The following is a 22,010-nucleotide window of genomic DNA, read 5'->3' on the forward strand; positions in this document are numbered from 1 at the left end:
TGATAAATGATAAATTCTTATGAAAGATGAGTTGAAATCTATGGAACAAAGTAAGTTTGAAACCTTGTTGAGTTACCTTACGACTTCAAAAGAATTGGATATACATGGGTCTTTAAGACCAAACACGACTTAATTGGCAACATTCAACGTCACAAAGCCAAACTCGTTATAAAAGGTTTCACTCACGAATATGACATTGAATATAAAAGAGACATGTTCACCTATCTTTAATAAAGATCCACTTAAAATTATAATGATTGTAGAAGTTCATTATGACTTAGAGCTACATCAAATGGATGTGGAAATCTCATATTTAGAGGATGGAGTTTATGCGGATCAACCAAAAGGGTTTTCCATCAATGGTAAGAAACACGTGTTATGTAAACTTCACAAGTCAATATACAAAAAAAAATTGTTGAGAAAAGTAACAATTAATCTATATTTATCCATAGGTATACATACTACCTCAAAAGAGTAGTTCCCCTCCAAAAGTGTTGTAATTACATAAGATCCTACAACTATCAAGTTATAACCAGTTCATAGTTGTGCAAATTACTTCTATAGTTGTGTTTTGATTACTTCTAAGCTATATAAGACTTCTTGTTTACATCAAAAGTAATACAGAGCTAAACAATTAAGCTGAAATGTTTGTATGTTGCTCTTTTTTCCTTCCACTACATCATTTTCGGCTGTAGTAGCCTAAACTAGCATAAAGTGTGGCCTTTGATAAAAGACTACACTTTTGGACATTCAGCAACACTTTTTAGGGGCTGCCCAAAAGAAGCGTAACCTTTGACATTAGGCAACACTTTTTAAATGTTGTCACCTTTGGCAACACTTATAAAGCGTAGCCAAATAGGTATAAGGGCACGCTTTGAACTATAAATGGTACAAGTCGCAAGTAAGATCAGCGTGGATCAACCTTCAAACTATAAAAAAGATATCCAATCAGTACTAGGTAAGTAACATAGCATGAATCATCTAATTAGAGCTTTTGAATTCACTATTCAGCAAGAAAATCGTGAGGAGTAGAAGTGTAAAGAACAACCCCAAATTTCTCATTTTTAAATAGGTCCTTGGCTGGAAGAGTTTAAAACATGCGAAGGAACAGAAGTATAAGCTTTATGTATGTATGACAAAATTCATATTAAAGAGGACAGAACAACAGGAGATAGCAGAATATGCAGTCTTAAAAGATGATTTTTAGTTCACTTTTTTGGACAAAGTAGACTTAGCTAGTGAAACTCAAATTTGGAGAGTCCGATTTCTAGTTCACTTATCAGAATATGCAATGGTGTAATAACATATTTGGAGAGTCCGATAAACATAGTTAAAAAGTGAGAAGGTTCTCTATGATTAGGAATGTAAAGAAGAGAACAACATTATTTTCTGATGTTGATTCTTATATGTTAAAACTATTTTTTTATTTAGTTTCATCACGAAGATGAATAGACTATAGTCTTATAGATATGGTCACAAGTTTCAAACTTGAAAGCGTACAAATTACAACATGTTTATTCTTCAAAAATTACAAAAGAATAAATGTATATTAAGCTCTTCAGTAGGCTTATTCCTGTTCACTACTAACTGGAATATCCACAGTTTGACATAGACTAAAAGGAAAGGCATCAAACAACTGAAGTCACAGAGAAAACATGTTGGTGGATAGCACCATAGGTCTCTTCCCCCTGAAGCTCAAAAGAAACACCACTTTGTGGAGCATGACAGAACCATTGAAGTCGATAGGAAGGAGAAACATAAAGTCAGTGAGGAAAAAAACACTTGACCATAGACTGTCTTTACAATTCTATTTACTACTATTTTATATGGAAGAACTTGACATGTAATGAAATTGGAAAGTTACAAGCTATTTTCTCATCTGTTGCATCTAACTCATCAAATAGGTCAGACTTTAGCATCATACAAGACTTTCTCTCCATTTTGTTTGCACTAACTTCTCCTAATTATTCTAAAACTTAGATGAAGCAAGCCTCACTTTCAACAATATCCAAAACTCAACAAGTTGTCCATACCACAAAAACAAATCTTCTACTTTTATTCTGTTATTGCTAGTAACAGTTAGCAGAAAAGACTGTCACAAGTTACTGCTCCCTCTCCACCCGTTCTAGACTTGAAAAATATATGTTATATCTCCAATTTCTAAGGCATATGATTTATTTTCTATATAGTGCAACTCAAACTACAAAACAAGTTTAACAAATTCATAGTACGAGATGATCCCAAAACAACTAAGCAATATTGAACCAATGTTTCTGATCTATACTTGAAAAATGCACTAGACAAACAACAAAATGACTTCTAGACACTTCAAGACATGTAGTCGAAAAAAGAAAAATTTTACCAGCAAATAGCTACAAGACAGAATCAATGTTGTTAACAAAGGAACAAACCAAGCTTAAGACGAGCACAATCATGAACTCAGGAAGACTAAAAAAGACTAAAAAAATAGTGACATTAAAACATACATTAAAACTTTTTCAAATTCATATAGAGTAGCTACTTGCACTTGACGAAATCTTTATTAGGGACAAAATATTATAGGTATCGCCAACTTCAACACTTCAGTTCTTCGAAGAAAGATAACTTAGCTGCAACTCAGTTCTTCAGATACTTTTGACTTAGCTTCAGCTTCTACATTCAACATTCAAGAGAAAAAATTAGTCTGTCAAAGATAATCTGCCCATTTATACGTCATACAACTACAAACTAAACTCCCTAAATCAACAAAATTCGTATCAATAACACAAGTCATAAAAACCCTAACTTTAATTTTGGACTGACACAAAAGAATATCAAAATCTTAGAGCTATAATTTAGACTTTTGAAGATAAAATATCTTACCTGATAAACTCTATTCCAACAACCCTAAAGCTTTAAGATATGAAGCAAGTTGATTTGTGAAGCATTTTCTTTCAACTTTCAAAAGAAAATCTGATGGAACAACAGTTTACCCAAGAATCTTTGAAGAAAATCGTCTTCTTCAGCTCCCCAATCTTGAACAACGAAGCTCGGAGAGGAGGATCTTCTTCTTCAGTTTGCTTTAGAGGAATCGCGTTGCTCTTTGATTCTTCGGCTGAAAATGGTGTTCTTCAACTGAACTTTGACAGAGTTTGTGACGAAAATCGATTTCTTCCGTTCTTCGATCCTGTTTTTCAGTTCTTGCAAATGGGTTCTTCAATTCTGGATGAAAATGTGTTCTTCAGCTGAAAGTGAAAGTTTCAGCTGAAGTTTCAGTAATGTTTCCCATTTTGTTGTTTTAATGTTTTATTATTTTTAATATTTCTTTAATGTTTTATTTTTTTGGCCAAATAAAAATGGAGGGAGATCAAATTTTAATGTTAAAATGTTAGAGGGAATATAAAATTTTGGGAAAACACTAAGGCAACATTTTTCATGTGTTGTATTAACAATTATAAAAATAGCACACTTTAAAAGTGTGGCCATTTATGTAAATAGTTGTTGCCAACTATAACAACACTTATAAAGTGTAGGTTATCCCATTAAAGAGTACACTTTAGAAGTGTTGCTAATATTAGTGTAACTAAAAGTCAAAATCTTTGGCTACACTTTAAAAACGTTCCCAAAAGTATTTTAGGCAACACTTTATAAGCGTTGTCCAGATTTAGTGTTGTCGTAGACCTAAAATGGTGTAGTGTTCATAACACCGCATGTTCCTCTCTAGCCATATTATCCACCATGTACAGGATGGATCAATCTTCCATATCTCCTCCTTTCTTACTGCATTTTCATCCCTATTCTAACACTTCAAAACGTCTTTGATCCTTCCTGATTTCACCCATTTGATCTCTCTCAAATTGGTGAACATTTGCCCCAATTGGTCTGTCCTTTTGTAGTGTAAGAAGAGATGTTTGGTTGTCTCTTCTTACTCTTCACACAAAAAACACCTGGAACACAGGTGAAAGCCTCTTTTGTTCAAGTTCTCATGTGTCAAAATTGTCTTCTTAGCTAACAACCAAGTAAAACAGTTTACTTTACATGGTATCTTAGTTTTTCATGTCATAATCTTACAAAGCCATTTTATTTACTCAATGTCAACTGTGTTGGGATCTTCACATGCTGAGATGTTGAGTTAACGGTAAAAAATCATTTATTCCCCACATTCCTTACCAATGAATCCTCTTGCTCAAACAATACTTGAACAACTTCTTGGCGATGGTATCTAAGTTTAATGCAACTATTGTCATCTTTGAATTTATAAAAAATATTATTGGTCGGTGTATATATTTTAAGGTGAGTGGGAGTAAGTTTATAATGTTAGCCTTGTAAGTTAATAATAATGACATCTTGCTTGCTACTAGTGATCTTGATTTATTGCATGATACTAAGAATTTCGGTCAAACAACTTTGACTTCAAAAGATATAGTAGAGACATTATGTGAAATTGGGATAAAAATATATTTTTATTTTGGATAAATCACAAAGATTGATGGGGTTGTCTTAGAAAGCCTATATGAATGAAGTGTTAGAGTGATTGAAAACCTATATGAATGAAGTGTTAGAGATTTAGAATGAAAATATGTTAATCATGTCATGTTCCAATTTAGAAAGGAGAAAAAGTTGATAGCAACACATGTGTTAGTTTTATTAACCACGTTCGATATTATCTTGGTTTAATAAAGTAGCTAAATTCTAATTTAATTAAGAAAGTCATTTTAGATAACCCCATAAACCCACTTCAATGAAAAGTGGGAATTAACCATTCCATCTCTGCCATTCTGAAATACTAGCAAAGAAAGGAGAAAAGAATACTGTTTCGATTCAAGTCAAAAACACTACAGTCAATTCTAGTATGTTTTTTTCTTGACTGAATTTCTTATATGTAAGATTGTGAAAATTATGTAGTTTCACCTTCCTGAATAATTGATAGAATTTCATTACAAATTCCTTATATATACAATATGTAATTGATGAAATTCCTTACATAAACCCTAAACCCTAAACCCTAAATATGTAAAAACACAGAAGTAAACTTGTTCTAAGTTTAATCTTATTTTCTACATTTATTTCAACAACAAAATCAAATAGCCAATTCAACGATAAATTTTCAATTTCAGTGACAATAAATAAAATCTAACTAATAACACAAATCAAAAAAGGTTGAATCTAAAGAGAGAGAGAGAGAAAAAGACTTAGATCGAGCATAGAAGAGCAAGAGACAATAAGAGATGAGTATTTTAGCTAAAGCTTTCTGGATTGCCTGATTGATGATGTTATCCTCTGCTACTGTTTTTTGTTGTTTTCTTCTTACTGGATATGGTGTTCCTCTGGATTCTTTGCAATTTCTCTAGTAGCGCCGAATTTTTTATGCGGCCAACAACGTCATCTCTGCCTACCCAATTTTGTTTTGCCTTCTCATTTGGAAGACTATATAGAATAGTTTTTTTTTTGTTTTATTACAAGTTTTTTTTGGTAAAATATTATTATGCTTTAAAGTCCCAATTAACAATTTTTAAATGAATTAAATAATTAAGATGATGTGGCACAACAACACTTGGCAGAGTGAGTGCATTCATTCTTCTGAAAGTAGTTGAAGAAATTATAAAATTATATATATAACATTTTTTATAGGCTATTATAATTAATATTTGAAGTCTTATTTCTTGATATAATAACTTTGTAATTTCTCCTAATTAAATACTCCCTTCATTCTATATTAATAAATTTTTGAGGCACTTTTTATTTTTCAAATTAATTTTATTCTTCAGTTTTCAAGACTACTTTTAGAGCGTTGTTTCAATTGTAGCCCTCATTTGAATTTTTCGATGTGATGACTTCAATAAATTTGACAATAACTAATAAGGATAAAATTGAAAAACTATATACAACTTATGTCTAAATTATTTTTTTTGTTAAAAGATGTGAAATACCTCAAAAATTTTATTAATATGGAATGGATAGAGTATGTTACACCACATAAAACAGAACAATGTTGACATCAACATGGAGAAATATTTTCTAACATTTTATAAAAAGAATAAATTATAAATTATTTGTACTTAAAAAATCTAAAAAAATATTTTGTTTTATTCAATTCAATTTACTAGAGAACAATCTCTTTTCGTTTTAAAAAAAGGAGAAGATAAAATAAACCAAATTTCTTATGAACTTGACAATAAAATTTATTTTAACACTTTAATTACATAAGCATTAAATGTCTCCCTTAATAACTTTTAAATGAATTATGTATCACCCGATTATAGTACCATTTTCATTGGATCCAACTCCATTCCTTTTCTCTTTTTTCCATTTTTCTCAAGGTCTTGCTTGATTTGACATATGTCATAGTTTAGAATTAATGGTTAAGATTTAATTGATTAAAGCAAAGTCCTAATTATAGTTATTTAATTCCATATATTTGTTAAATATATTTGTAATCCATTATATTTTCTCAAAATATATTAAAAAGTTTTTCTTATTGTCATGAACACATATTTAAAACTTTTAGGAAAATTTCACATATAACCACTAAAAAATAATTAATTACTCTCTATAGCTATAGTTTGATAATTAGAATTTGTAGTTACATGTTATATGGAGGAGAGAGGCGAGAGAGAGGGGAAAAAGAGTAGGAGAAAGGTGAATTGTATATGTATATTGGTTAGATAATTGTATATTATACATATGTATTTGTATGTGACAAGAGAGATTGGGAATGGGGGGAGAGAGGCGAGTGAGACTGGGAGAGAGAGGAGAGAGGCGAGCGAGATCGAGAGAGGTCAAAGTTTAGGAGAGAGGTTAATTTATATATATATATATATATATATATATATATATATATATATATATATATATATATATATATATATATATATATATATATATATATATATATATATATATATATAATTGTATATAAGACATATACATTTGTACAAATGGCAAGCGACATTGTGAGAGGGAGGAGAGAGGCGAGCGAGATTGAGAAAAGGAGGAGAGAGGCGAGTGAGAGAGGGCAGAGAGTGGGAGAGAGGTGAGTTGTATATGTATATAGGTTAAAAAATTGTATATTATACATATGTATTTATATCTCCGGACGAACTATACATATACAAACATGACTAATTATAGAAACTCGAAGTCAACCCACGTAATTAATGTATAATGTTAGTCGTGTGTGGTAATTATAGCAAATTATAACTATGATGAGTAATTAAATAGTATAAGTTTGCTTAACCGTGTAATTTTCTCAAACTTTTATCAAATATTTTACTTTTCTGAAAAAAATTATAAAAGATTTTTATTATTATAATAGAGTACTAAGAGCTACAATGTCTATAGAGCAATATGGACTCCATTTAGGGAGTTAAAATAATAAAATTGAGTGACAAAATTAATTTACTCCTTAAATTTTAAAAGAATGTTAGGATACAATTTTTATTTTTTATTTGACAAATATTATTTGAGAAATGACAAACGTTAGGAAAAAAAGTAAATAATTATTCAAGTAATTAAGAAAAAAAATTCTTTTAAATATATTTAGGAAAAATATTAGGGATGATGCACAAATATCCCCTCAACCTATGCCCGAAATCTCAGAGACATACTTATACTATACTAAGGTCTTATTACCTCACTGAACTTATTTTATTAATAATTGTCTACCCCTTTTTGGCCTACGTGACACTATCTTGTGGGTCCAACGCTGGTTGACTTTTTACCCATTTTTTCCTCTTGTTTGTTGCACACAAATGTGGGCATGCTGATGAATTCACATGCAAAAAAAAGTAAACTATAAGTGTACTAAAATAAAGATTAGTTGGCATGACCGGTTGATCATTCTGGTTTAAATATGATGCAAATGTAATTGAGAATTCATGTAGATTATATGATGAAGAAATAAAAGATTCTTCAAGAATTCTCTTGTGTTGCTTGTTTTCTTCATAAAATAATCATTGTACTAGTTAAGGTTGGAATTGTAATTCCCTAAAATTTTGGAACATATAAAAAGGTGAATATGAGCGCATTCATCTGCCATGTGGATCATTTGCAACTATATGATAGACGTATCTATGTGATGATCACATGTGATTTACTGTCAACTTACAAATTGGTATTTGTAAGATTGTTTGCTCGAATTGTTAAATTAAGAGCAGAGTTCTAAACTATGAAATTATATTGATAATGCTGGTTGATTTAGTAGAAATTTTATGCCTCCAATTATAGCTAAATCATAAGAATAGAACTCCCAAATAAAATTTGACATGAGATAATTTTGTTTAACATGTAGCAACACATGTATGAATCAAGCCAACAAGGTTTTCCCATTAAAATTGGTTCAGGGTCAGGAACCAGATAATTTTCATCTAAAATGTTGAATGTGCGGTTATGATTTTAATTGTTCCACCACGCACAAGGATGAATTCTCAAATGATGTTGGGATGATGTTAGATTTTATAACATTAGGGGGAGAGATGATTTTGATAGCTGAAAATTATGTTTGAGATTAATTATGAATTATCTAGATCCTCGTTAAATAAATATGTGAACGGAAAGTTCAATGGATAACTCATTTGCATAATGTTGCAAATCAGTTGCTAGATGAATGTACTGACCCTATGATATAATTTAGCTTCAAATACTCCAATGTGAAGTCCTTAAATGACAGAGTCTATGATACACAGGAAGCGTAATAGACCAATCGATTCAAAATATAAAATTCCTTGAAGAAGGAAAGGGGCAAATGATCAATATGGTCATGATAATGATGCAAGTCCTATAAAAGAGCACATTGACATTACAATTCATAAACCTCGAAAAAGGTTAAGGTACCTGAAAAATGATGAAAAATGAAGAGATCTCGATAAGTTATGTCATATTGGAATCGATATCAAATAACTGTCAACGGTATCGCTAATATGAGGTAGCGCTCAATGATATGACTTATGACGAGGATCTTTAATTCAAATCTGTCATATAGTGTGGACAGATAAAGGGGTTACCAAGTAAAATGCATGATTCAAATATATTGTTTCACTTAGAAAAGTGACTTTTTGGACAGATAGTCCATAAATTAAGGTATAATGTCGCTGGGGTACAATAAATTATTATCCGATGGTATAATAGTAATATATCAAGTACAACTTGTGCCTTGGGCATAAAGGTTTGTCGCAAAATTCCTGACATTATTGGAGATGTATTCTCATATGGTGGATGCAATAAGGTTTGTTTTGATCTGACAACATATGAAAAACTTGAATGCATAATGCATAATTGTCATGTCTAGCTAGACAATGAAGGTCATATGAAAATTCTTGAAACAGTCTAGGTGTCTCAAGCATATAAAAGTTAGAAAGAAACTTTTTCAATAAAGCTTCAAGAATCCTTATATGGATTGAAATATTCAAGGACGAAAAATGATACAAAAGAATAATCCTAATTGTCTTTGTATTTTTATGAAAAGGTCTTGGTAAGACAGAATTTTGTCTTGACCTACTGATTGATAATTTGACAAATGAAATATTTGTCTATTAGTACACATACACAGATATGTTTTGATGCGTTTTTATATAGATAAATCACATTCATTGAGTACCCCAATGATTATGAGATCGCTTGTTAACAATATTTGACCAGATATTTGTTTTGCAGTAAATTTACTGGTAAGGTTTAGTTTTTCTCCGATAAAAGAACATTGAAATGGTGTTGAACACATCGAATATCCTCGAAGGACCATAGTTATGGGTTTATTCTATTTCAAGGAATCCAAGAAAAATTGATTGGTTATGCAGATGCAGAATATTTATCTGATTCACATAAAACTCTATCTCAAGCACGCTATTTGTTTGCATGTGGAGGCACAATAATATTTTTGCTATCAATGAAGCCAATGTAGGTGATCACTTCTTCAAACCATGCAGAAATAAAAGTCTTCCATGAAGCAAGTCAAGAGTGCGTCTGATTGAGATCAATGACACACCATATTCAGGAAATATGTGGTTTTTCTTTGAAAAAGAATATATCAACCACAATTTACGAAGATTGGAGATATCATCGCAAGAAATTAAGTGATGTTTCAATCAGGGGAGTATAATACGCATTGCAATCTTTTTTCCTTGATCGAGGTTTTGTCCCACTGAATTTTCCTGGCAAGGTTTTTTAATGAGGAAAAAAGCAATGCGGATCAAAAGATATGTGTACTCTTTTTCCTTCACTAGAGTTTTTTTCTACTGATATTTTAGTAAGGTTGTAACGAGACACATAATCTATGGACACCCAAGGGGGAGTGTTATAAATCCATTGAATAGTGGATTGTCCATTTGCTTTCTTCATGAACTTATCCTATCATGTATCTACATTTCCAAGGTGACATGAACCTTTGTAGATAATTATGTACCTATTAATTGAGCATTTATCATGGTGGCCTTTGAGTGATATTTCTACTCTATAAATAAAATATCATTTACCTTTTGTAAAATACACTTGAATAAGAAGAAAAGTCATCTTCTTCTATCTACTACTCTTGTCTTCTTCTCTTTATGATTATAGTCTGATGAACTTGATTTTATAATAATATCGTATAAAATGTCTTTTATTTTTTTTCATATATGTTTCTGCAAGGAAATTGCAGGCAAAAATGTATGACCTTTTGCTTACAGACTTTTTTTATTCATTTGTATGACACTTCAATAAAATCGATTGATTTTTTCACTATAAAAATAATTTCAGTAAATTTAGTGCGATAAAATAAAATTCAAGAATTAACTCCAGTGTTATATATCGAACTTTTACACAATAAGATGAATCTTAATTACTATTGCAATAAAAATAAATCGATGATGTCAAGAAGTTGTTATTTGCAAATAATTTACTATAATTTGTTAAATTATAAAGAGTGTAAAATTTTTTTTGGACAATGTATATTTGGAAGAATATTCATGGAACTATTAACCAAAGAGCAAAGATCAATGGAGCATTCACCAACTCACGAAGTAAAAAAGGAAATAATTTATTATTTTTCCATCTCATTTTAATTATTGTTTTGACTCCAAAAAGTTTTACTAAAATAATTAACCCTTTAGGAATTAAAAGTGATGATTATAACCATAAAATTACAAAAGCAATTACCTTTTTTTAATAGAAGCAACTTAAAAAACAGATAAAATAAGACAAAAGGTGTAACACATACTAATTGTTAGCTTGTTAACTTTACAATGCTAAACTTCCTTATTCACACTTCCAATTAATTCCTTATTCACACTTTTTTTCTTATTTATGTTTTTAATACATAAAAATCAGTATATTTGTATGCTCTATAAATGCTCGTCAAAATATCAGCTCGATCTCATAGTTAACATGGCAGACATAGAAGATGGATGTTCTGAAGCAGTTTGCATCAGTTTTCCACAATGTGTTTGCATTATATTTTATGCGTTGATCGAAATATTTGTAATCAGTTTCATGTTTTATGTTGCATTCATCAAGCCACTATCTTGTTTACCGCATATGCTTGATATATTCATCAAAATTTCTGCAGTTGCACTCTGTATCAGATTCATGGTCGTTTTTATCCATCGATTCTGCTGCAGAGGAGAAGATTAATTTTGAAGAGTATGAAGATCTAGAAGATTGTTTAAGTTTTAGTAGATTTATAAATCGTTTATTGGTATTTTAAGATTCTATGTAGTTTGTTTTATTTTAGCATTTCAAATTGTCGAAGAATTACAATTAGTTTGTTTTCTTGCAAGTTGAAGTTTAGAGAGTTACGTGAACATGTTGAATTTTTTTTTCCTCAATCAAAGTCATATAATAAGTAACTTTTATTTATGAATTATCAAAAGAATAATTAGTGTTAGAATAACAATATATGTATATTTTATTTATAAATATAATATTATTTATATATTTAATTTATTGATTTGATTTGGCTATGTATGCAGTTTTTTTTGGTAAAATAAAAATCAAATCAAATAGTATCAATTTTCTAAACTAAAATCAGTCCTAAACAAATCCAACCAAATATCTGTTTTTAATCGATTAAAATCGAATTATAATTTAATTTAATTTTTTAACCATAACCATGAACAACCCTATATATAAAAACAAAAACAATACTAATAAAAATGATAATGAAGTTAAAATGTACAAAGCCAATATATGAGCTACTACTACAAAATCATTCCTAAATCTACATGTAACGTAATTCCAGAAAGGAATAAAACAAAGATTACATATCTAACTAAACTAGTGAAATCGTCGATTATATGAAATATTTATAAGATAATAATATGTAATATCTATATTTATGTTTATCTTAGTATCCGATATATAAAATAATGAATATTGATATTCCTCTTCATTCGATGTAAAATGTTTTTTAATTGTATATAATAGCAAACTAATAACCTAAAATAAATGTAGTAGCTATTGTTTGATTTAATTGTGTCCCATAGCAAACGTTTGCCAAAGTTTGCCAGTCGCCTCTCTCCCATTCTCGCTCACCACTCTCCCTCTACTCGCCTCTCTCGCTTTATACAACAGAAGTGTATAAATTGTTTTTCTGTTTTGTTAAAGCGAGAGAAAATTGTATATAGACATGAAAATATATATAACTTCGTGCTATACACTTAATTATACAATTTACAAATATTTTACTTTAATTCAATTGTATACAAATGCACGCACACACACGCGCGTGCGCGCACACACACACACACACACGCACGCACGCACGCACGCAGAGATTATATTTATATATATATATATATATTAAAATAAAATATTCACCATGGTGAAGTAAATGGAATAAGAGACAATATTTTTGAAATAAAAATATATTGTATTATATTGAAAATATTGCATATGTTTTAATTTTATCTATCTTTTATAAGAGTGTTATTTTCAGTACAAATTCTTATTTCGTAAAAAATATTTTAATTCTTTTGTTATTTTATTATTATTACATTTGTTTATTATGATTTTAAACATTGATTAAATATTTATAAAAATTATGAAAAATGAAACATATAAAAGTTATGAACAATATTTAAGATTATAAGTTACAAGTAACATGAAGAGACAAATTATAAATAATTCAAATGTAAAATTTTACTAGACACTGAATGCATTGATAATTATGCATTGATTTTATTAGTAAAATAAATAAATGAAAATAAGAACCGAAAATACAAAAAATGAACCAAAGAAATATAATAATCGGTGACTCCATAAATATTATAAATACATTTCAAACAAAAACGAGAAGCGACAAAAATAGATTGTTACATACGCAAAAAAAAAATCATGAAATTAATATATTATTTTTCAATTACTTTTTGCAAGTATAATGAAAATCAAACTTCTAATCATCATAATTTTTGTTATTTAAAGGGGATAATTATATTAATGTGCTTTATAATTGAAAAAAGATAGAATACTAATGGACCAAATGATAAGCATTGACAAACATATAACTATGCTGTTATACAAACCAAAATTTATTTTTTTTTGGCAAAAAGAAGCTATAGTATCTAATTATGCTTCTTTTTAACCTTCTACTATTTTTGTTTGCAAGTAAATTCGCCACCATATTTTACTTCATATGCCAAACTCTTCATCATGTGTTATCAATAGAATTAAAATCATTATGAATAAATAAAATATCATATACATTTTAAAAAATAATTATATCAAAAGAAAGAATAAAATTATACTATATCTAATATATTTGTATATTAATAATTTTTCATTAGTATTAACAGTACTAAATAATAATTTCTTGAAATCTAACAAATATTAGATCAAAATACATTATATCTCGAAAACTGACAATTAAAAAGACCTACTACATAGGACGGTTTTGAGTATTGCCAAGATATTAATCATTGTTAATGTAATGACACGCTAGGTCATTTTGAGAATTAACACAATTTTGAATCTTTCTGTAGAATTTGGAATGAAAACTTCAAAATATTCGATGACTACGAGTATTTAGTTGGTGAATTTTTTTTATTAAAAAATTAATATAGTTAATAGTCAGTGGGCCAAGTCTACAACTCATTTAATACCCTTTTTATATTTGGCCCATGAAATTTATACTAAGTAAAGAGGGGTTAATAATTTATTAGTCAGAACTCAAAATATTAACATAGGGCAGGAGAAAGCAGCTAACTATAGGATTTCATTGATATTTAGGTAAGGCAATCCAAATTTCTTTAATACTTGTATGCTGTAGTGGTGTGATGTACCTATAGCAATATAGTAGTAATCCTTTCTAAATAGGGAGTAATTAGGCGTTATGCTAGTACCGTTTAAAAAGGGTCGTGTCGGTCAGAAAAGTGGGCTGAAACTAAATGAGTTAAGTAGTGATGCCATGTAGGTGACAAAAATTTGAATGATTTATTAATGTGATGATTTTCCTTGGTATGAATATTCAGTGACATGGTAAAGTAATTTTATTTATGCCTATTAAAGGAATTTTTTTGAAAAGTGATTGTGTATATTAATTGACAAGTTATTGGAGTACGTAGGATGATTTCTTTAGTAGGATAAAGTGATTGATAATGATTTCTTAATAATTCCAAGGTTTAGTTATGTCACATCCGGGAATACCCCCTCGACGTAACTGACGTCGTCGTCGAGGACTAACACTAGCCTCTTAGCCTATATCATTACATTCATAGGTCAAATTTAGCGGAAAATTTAAAAATTTTCATTACTTCTACTCGGATGTTTACATAGACCTCTACATACAGATAGTATATATATATCGAGTATACATAGACCCTTCGTATAAGAAGATTACTTAGTCTTCCACTTTTATTGCGCATAGATATATAGAATATAACATAGTCTCAAAATAGTCGTCTCATATCATAACCATCTAATAAGAGTATATCAAATTGGCCTATCCCATACATCAATGAAACAAGACCCCATATAGGTCATACAACGTTTAATATCCAAATGAAAAGGGAAGAAACATAAAAGTCTTTATACTAAAAACAACATCATGGCTTGATAGTGGCATTGCCCTTGAAAAGTGAGGACCTACCCTACTTGGATGATTAAGAAATCCAAGTCTTCTTCAATGTCGTCTCCAAAAGCCCTTCAATGACCAGAGCCATAAAATGTTGGGGAAAGGAAAAAAATGGGGTTAGTACACCACTTGTACTAAGTATGAGACTATATGCACACATACTTTGAAATCATGCTAAGAAAAGAGACATTTTATAAGTATGCAATTTGCTTTGAGAACCTTTATGTACACTCAACAATACCATACCAAATCAATAAGACATAGTCATTAAGTCATAGGCATGTAGGTCATAAGACGAACAACATCAAACTAATCAAGTCAACATGCATATCATATAATGGAATACATAGTCAAGTGGCTCTATCATCAAGTCATAAATAACCACAAGCATGGATAAGAGTACATTTTATCATAACCAAAGTAAGACAATTACCCATGAACCCCTATCAAGTCAACAAGTGCAATGACTAAGCAAAGCCCCATAACCTTACTCAATTAAGTAACTCAACAAGAATCATGACCAACATCCCACTTCACATATCATAACACTTAAGAGTATATAGCACCATACTTTATCAATATAGACCAACACATATTCATAAGTGACACCAATCAACATATAGTATCAACAATGTGGAAGTTCACGATATACATATAGTCTAGCATTATAAGCATATTCATACACAAGAACATCCTCTTAAGACTCCCTTCAAGGCTAACTACTACAATGTTTAGGTAGAGTCTCATACCCCTACCTAGAATAAGCTAAACATATTAGGTCATATTAGTTAGAGTTCAATCCTTTAGTTCATTTTACATTTTGGGAATATCTTGCCCTAACCGACATAGACCACATGAGCTGGAATCCAGTGTCATGGAACCCTACACCAAAAGAAGGCGGACTACTTACCAAGGTAGTACCAAAACATGAACAAAGCAACTACGTGGATCCACTAGCTAGTATTCTTATGGGGGCAACATAGTTCAAGAACTAGGAGATATAGTTGGGACCCTCTTTTTGCTACATGCATTGTAGTCTCCAATCTCAAGAGTAAATTAGTGATCCTACCTTCCCTATGTGGGAAGGGACACTCTTCACTCTAGTTCACTCGGTGCTAAGCTAGAGTCCCTTTTGAAATGTCTTTATTAATCATCATAGCTTATTGTAGGTCATAGGGTCTAACCCTTGTATAAACTTCATCATCATCATAATAGCTCAATAATAATCGAATGAGTATTATCCTTTCATTGCAATTCATATAGGTGAGGTTAGCACATTAACATTTTCATATCATGATAAGACACATTAGTAAATCATTCACCATCCTTATAACATTTACATCTTAGATAAAACCTCACAAACCATAGTCAAGACATTTCAATTCAAAATCATACCATCCTATCAATCCTAATGCAAGGCATACTCCAATATAACATCATGACTTAATCACAATTAACCATAATTTGAAGTAAATGATAGGGATCACACGACTTACCAAGTCTCCTACATAATCCATCATCAAGGTCTTATCGTCAACCCTTAACTCAACCCAATTAGGGTATAACATCATCATAATTCCATGACCAACATGATAACAAGGCTGAAAGAATCACTACATCACAATTCAGTACTAGTTCATAACTTAAGACAAGATACTTAGGTCAATTCACAACATATTTCATAACCTCGATCAATTTCTCAAGAACTAGCATGATATGACTATATTCATCATAATTTAGTCATAATTGATACAAAAACATCATCTAATAACAATTCAACCAATAGCCAATTCAATTGAACCAATACAATGTAATTCATATCAAGATCACAACCTAGGGTTAAGGGGTAAAGGTCATCTTCTACAAACTAGACTAAACCATAATGATATATCATAATTAGTTAGAATAAATGTGAATCTATTCATAATATACAAAATAAATTATAAACAAATCAATTCATAACATAAGTTTCGAGATAAGATGAAACCCACTTGAAAAATCAACTTTGGAGAATAATTTGATGGAACCCTTTGACGAAAGAGGTCTCAAAGGTGAAATAGATCCCATAACTTGGTAATTGATGAATATTGATGGTGAAACTTGAATCTTTTCAGCCCTTAAACCCTCCCTTATCTTGGTATTCAATGGTGTTCTTCACTAGAGAGAGAAAGAAGAGAGAAGGAAGAGAGTTTGGGTTTGCGAGTTATGAGAGTTTTGATTAGTTTAATTGGGTTAAGTCTTTATATAGAGGTCCTTAATTAAATTAATTAAACCCCACTAACCCTTAATTAACTAACTAAACTCTCAAATAATTAAATGAATTAATTAAAATGACACAACCAAACACAGATCTGACTTTCGAGACCCTGACTGACGGATCGTAGGCCAGTCGACGGGCAGTGCGGCCTCCTTGCTGCACGTCCGTGGTTTTGATAAGAGATTTTCCAAAACGACTTCCTAAGAAATTGGCCAAGTCTTCATCGACGGAGGCATCAACGCCCCGTCGATTAACCAACAGATCGTCGCCTGCAATCCGTTGATGGATACTGCTTCTTGGCAACTTTTTGCCAATTTGCAAGGACCTTTCTCAAGGTCCCTTGGTTGGTCCCCGGGGAGTCGTGCCCAGACGTTTCTACTATGAATCAACTCAAACACATGTTGCACCCTTCCATCTATTTTCATCATTTTTGACTCCTAAAAGCTAGTCAAATATGTTAAGACATGCTAGCACCTCATTGAACTAGTTTGCAGACGTCATGAACATTCTTGGATGTTTTGGTTTCGTGACTTCCTAAATACTTATATTCGTTAAAATGGACCTTAAAATAGTGTCTAAATCTTATGACACTTATGTTAGGCTCTAGAACACATCTTGAATTTTTGAAATGTTACAAGTTATTATTTATTTTTAGAGATGCCAATGATTTTCTAATGATGGTCATATAGTTATGTGCAGAATTTAGATACTTTAAGGGATATTGTTATTCGAGGTTTTAGGATTATTTTGTGTTAGCGCATGGTTTGAAATTTGGACCACTTCAGTTATGTTATTACAATGTAAATAAAGTTTAGTTTCGTATATTGAGAATTGTAATTAATTATAGGATGTATTATATTAGATGAACACTATTAGAATTATGTTAATTGGGAAAATTGAGACCCAATCTAGGCTTAAAATTTAGGAATATGAGACATGACATATATGATTGATCTAACATTTATGAACTTGATTATAATTTATTGGTGAATTTTGAGTTTAGGATAGACATATAGCATATGGGTGTCTACGATTTATTTACTTATAAATGTTTCATAATATACAGATTGAGAACATTCTGAAGCTTTGCAAAAAGCAAAGGAAAAATCTTGAGGATTTGTGGTACGAGTTCGGCGTTTAAGGTATGTTACGACTTTCATACTTGTTGAAGGACATTTTTCTAATTAAAAATTAAAATTGGAATAGACAATAAGTAAGGGTAAAAGATGGAGGTCTCGTACCATTGGTGTAACAGGCATTGGTACGAGTATCAGTATTATAAAGGATAAGTTTATTACTATAGTAGGTGGATTGTAATCTGAGAATGACAAAACATATGGGCATTAGCTATTGTATTATTGAATTGAATTCCTTGTGTGATTGTGTTTTTTATTTTACGCTGATATTTGATTGATTGAGATGCATCATCATCCTCATATTTTGAAACAATATTGTCTACATGCATTGACACAAAATTGAGTATAAGTTGGGCACGTGGAGATCATCCGTGCTGGGAATGGTGAGATATTAAGATTATAATTTGGGCACGTGGAGACCGGCCGTGTGAAAATTATTTAATTTTATGATAGTGCGTTGAGATCATCCGCACAAACACGTCGAGATCGTCCATGTACGTATATGGACCTTGCAAGTCCTCCATGGGTCATGAACTCTCGATATATTTTCTAGGAGTATCATGTATATATGATTGAGATAGTACTGGGTATTTTGAGACATATCATTTATGGTATCATATGCATTTTATTTCATGACATCCTTCATTTTTTTTCATTATGTGTTTTTATTGGTGGTTGGGAAGTGCTTGATATTTGATTAACTTTATTTGATGAAACCTTGTTGGCAAATATACTATAGACTTGTATAAGTAAAGAACCGATTTCCTTGTATATACTCCCGTCACTACTTCTCTGTTGTCGGTCAATGAGATATACTGGTTACACGTGGTTTTATACTCATACTACACTTGTTGTACTCTTTTATGGTGTAGATTCGATTCTAGGTACGAGCACATCTCGTGAAGCTTTTTGAGTCCGAGCTTAGAGTGTATTGGAGTTTTGGTGAGCTGCTTGGTTGTTTCGTGACCCACACCTCCCTCTATCTTTTAGTTACTCTGTTATTTTAGTATTCTAATAAGATATTCCTTATGTTGGATTTGTCATTTTAGTTTCAGACTCGCATCATACATTAGAAGCTCTTGTACTTATGACACTAACTCTTGGGTGGTATTTTAAGCTATCCGCATTTCGTAATTATAAAAAACTCAGTGTTGGAGATTTTCACTTAGTCTTTACCTTTTTCTCATTAGTTAGTTAAAATTGATAAAATATGTTGGGTAGACTTAACTATTGGTTGAGAACATAAATGCCATCACTACTTGTGATTTTGGATCGTGACAGTTGAAAAGTCATTTTTTTAATCATTCTTGTTTAGTGAATGATAATACAAACAGAAAAAGAATATTAATGCATGTCAAAGTAAATGAAAATAAAAAGAAAGACTTGAGAATGAAATATATGTTACCTTCATGTACTTTTTGCCTACATGTCACCAAAAAAAATATGACGAAGAAGAGCAATGATAATCTTAAATGTGAATACTCATGAAATTTAATATGAATTTATATAAACGAAAATAGAGGAAATGAAAAAATAAGGACTTAGAATGAAATGAAATATTTCTTACCTTCATGTACTTCTTTTTTTTGTTACTTGTTAGTACTTTCACAAACCAATATGATGAAGAAGACAAAGGATAGTCTTGAACGCTATGAAACAAAACATTAATTTATAGGAAAAATAAAGGAATATCATAAGCCATTGATAACTTAGAAATTTTAGTTTGGAGGTTATGAACATAAAAATTACGAGAGTTATGACTATTATTAAAATAAAAATTAAAGAGGTATAAGTCATGGGTAATAACTCCCGAATAAATTAAGTATTAAAGAGAAAAATATTTTTAATATTAAATAATATTATCATTTTATGGTTAGAAGTAAGGCAAATAAAAAAAGGGGAATGTGAAGAGTTTTTGTTGTAAATGTTCCTCCATTAATAAAATATTTATTTATAATAAATTAAGTAATTTACTTTTAAAATAGGGAAAATGCACCAGTAACCCCTCAACTTATGCTCGAAATCCCAGAGACACACATATACTATACTAAAGTCCTATTATCTCTCTGAATTTATTTTATAAGTAATTTTCTACCCCCTTTTGGCCTAGGTAGCACTAGCTTGAAGAAAAAAATCAACCAACGTTGGGCCCACAAGATAGTGCCATGTCGGCCAAAAAGGGGTACACAATTATTAATAAAATAAGTTCAGGGAGGGTAATAGGACCTTAGTATAGTATAAGTATGTCGCTGAGATTTCGGGCATATATTGAGGGGGTATTTGTGCATTATCCCTTTAAAATAAAATAATTAATTTAAATATGAAAAAGGCCAAAAAAATGAGAAAAAAATAAATGCAAATGAAAGTCATGGAGAGGTGCCACATAAGCTCATCTATGTTTCTCCTTTATATATATAGCTAATATTCTTGGATTTGAAGTTATATTTGTCATGACCTAGATTGTCGTGATTGACACCCACACTAACTCTCCGATGGGAGAACCATGACTATCATCCAACTTAAGCAAATAACCTAAAAACTAAGACTTTTGAGTTATAGAAGCAGGTTAAATAAACTAAGTAAGAAGTTTCCATTAACCTTAAAAAGGATTTTAAAGAACAAACTAAAAAATTGCGGAAGAAAAACTTAGAATATGAAAGTTAATATACCAAAACTACTATGAAATAGCAAGTCTAAACATAAAGGGTCACAACTCAACTAATGAAGTAGTCACTAACTAAAACAAATGTCTAAGTTCGGAATTGGTGGACTAAGAGAACTCCATGGGAGCCCGAAAGATTTGTCTCACCCTTGAAGTTGATGCGATAATCTCTAATCCCTTAAGTGAGGTCTGTCAATAGCCGCTTGAAGATGCCTTGTACTCAACAAAAATTAGAGCAAGTGCATAATCAATATACAACCACAATGTACTGGTGTGGTCATGTGACTGTAATATCTCTCAACTAGAAATGACTATAAAAGAGTTTAAAATATGAAAATACTAATTTTTGGAAAGAATAGGAAAATATGGAAATTTTAAGCAAGTTTAAAAGTGAGTTTTTGGTCAACTTTAAACAACCATAACTCCTAGCTTAGGAGGAATTAGAATTAGTTACAAATATGGTTGGAAATCCCTTAGAATAATCTTTTCAACGCAGCCGAGTTTGCTCGATTTTGATATCATATGAGTAAGTTATGCCTTTCGGAAGTTGGGCTGTAGGATTATGGAAAGCCCAATCCGGATTCGGCAGGGCAAAGTTGTCATTTGCTTACCTAATCAAATTAATTCATTTTTAGGGATTAATTAGGGGTAAAATAAGACTTTATTCAGTTTAGAAAGATTTAGAATACACGCTAGATCTTGTAGAAGTGAGAAAAGAAGAGAAAAGAGGAAAAAACCAAGAATTTCCCAAGAACACTCAAGCTTTACGTGTGGAATTTGTTGGGGGTGATTCCTAAAAAGGCATGTAAGATGACATAATGTTGGGTTAGATTACCCATACTCTAATATTGTTTAATTAAGCGAATCTAAGATATTTGAATGTTAAGAAATTGAGTTCTTGAAGAGCATTGTTAAAGTTTCTTTGAATTATTGATAGTT

General features: G+C 30.7%; 1 long non-coding RNA gene across 1 annotated transcript; it reads right to left on the reverse strand.

Annotated features, from left to right (window-relative positions):
• Positions 1-2,228: 2,228 nt before the first annotated feature.
• On the reverse strand, positions 2,229-5,405 carry LOC138337751 (uncharacterized). The gene is made up of 3 exons (XR_011211152.1): positions 5,240-5,405; positions 2,863-3,224; positions 2,229-2,652 (listed from the first exon to the last, which is right to left on the reverse strand). It is a non-coding gene; the product is annotated as an uncharacterized lncRNA (long non-coding RNA).
• Positions 5,406-22,010: the final 16,605 nt, after the last annotated feature.

The sequence above is a fragment of the Solanum lycopersicum genome, chromosome 8, assembly GCF_036512215.1.
Source record: "Solanum lycopersicum chromosome 8, SLM_r2.1".
Classification (NCBI taxonomy): Eukaryota; Viridiplantae; Streptophyta; class Magnoliopsida; order Solanales; family Solanaceae; genus Solanum; species Solanum lycopersicum.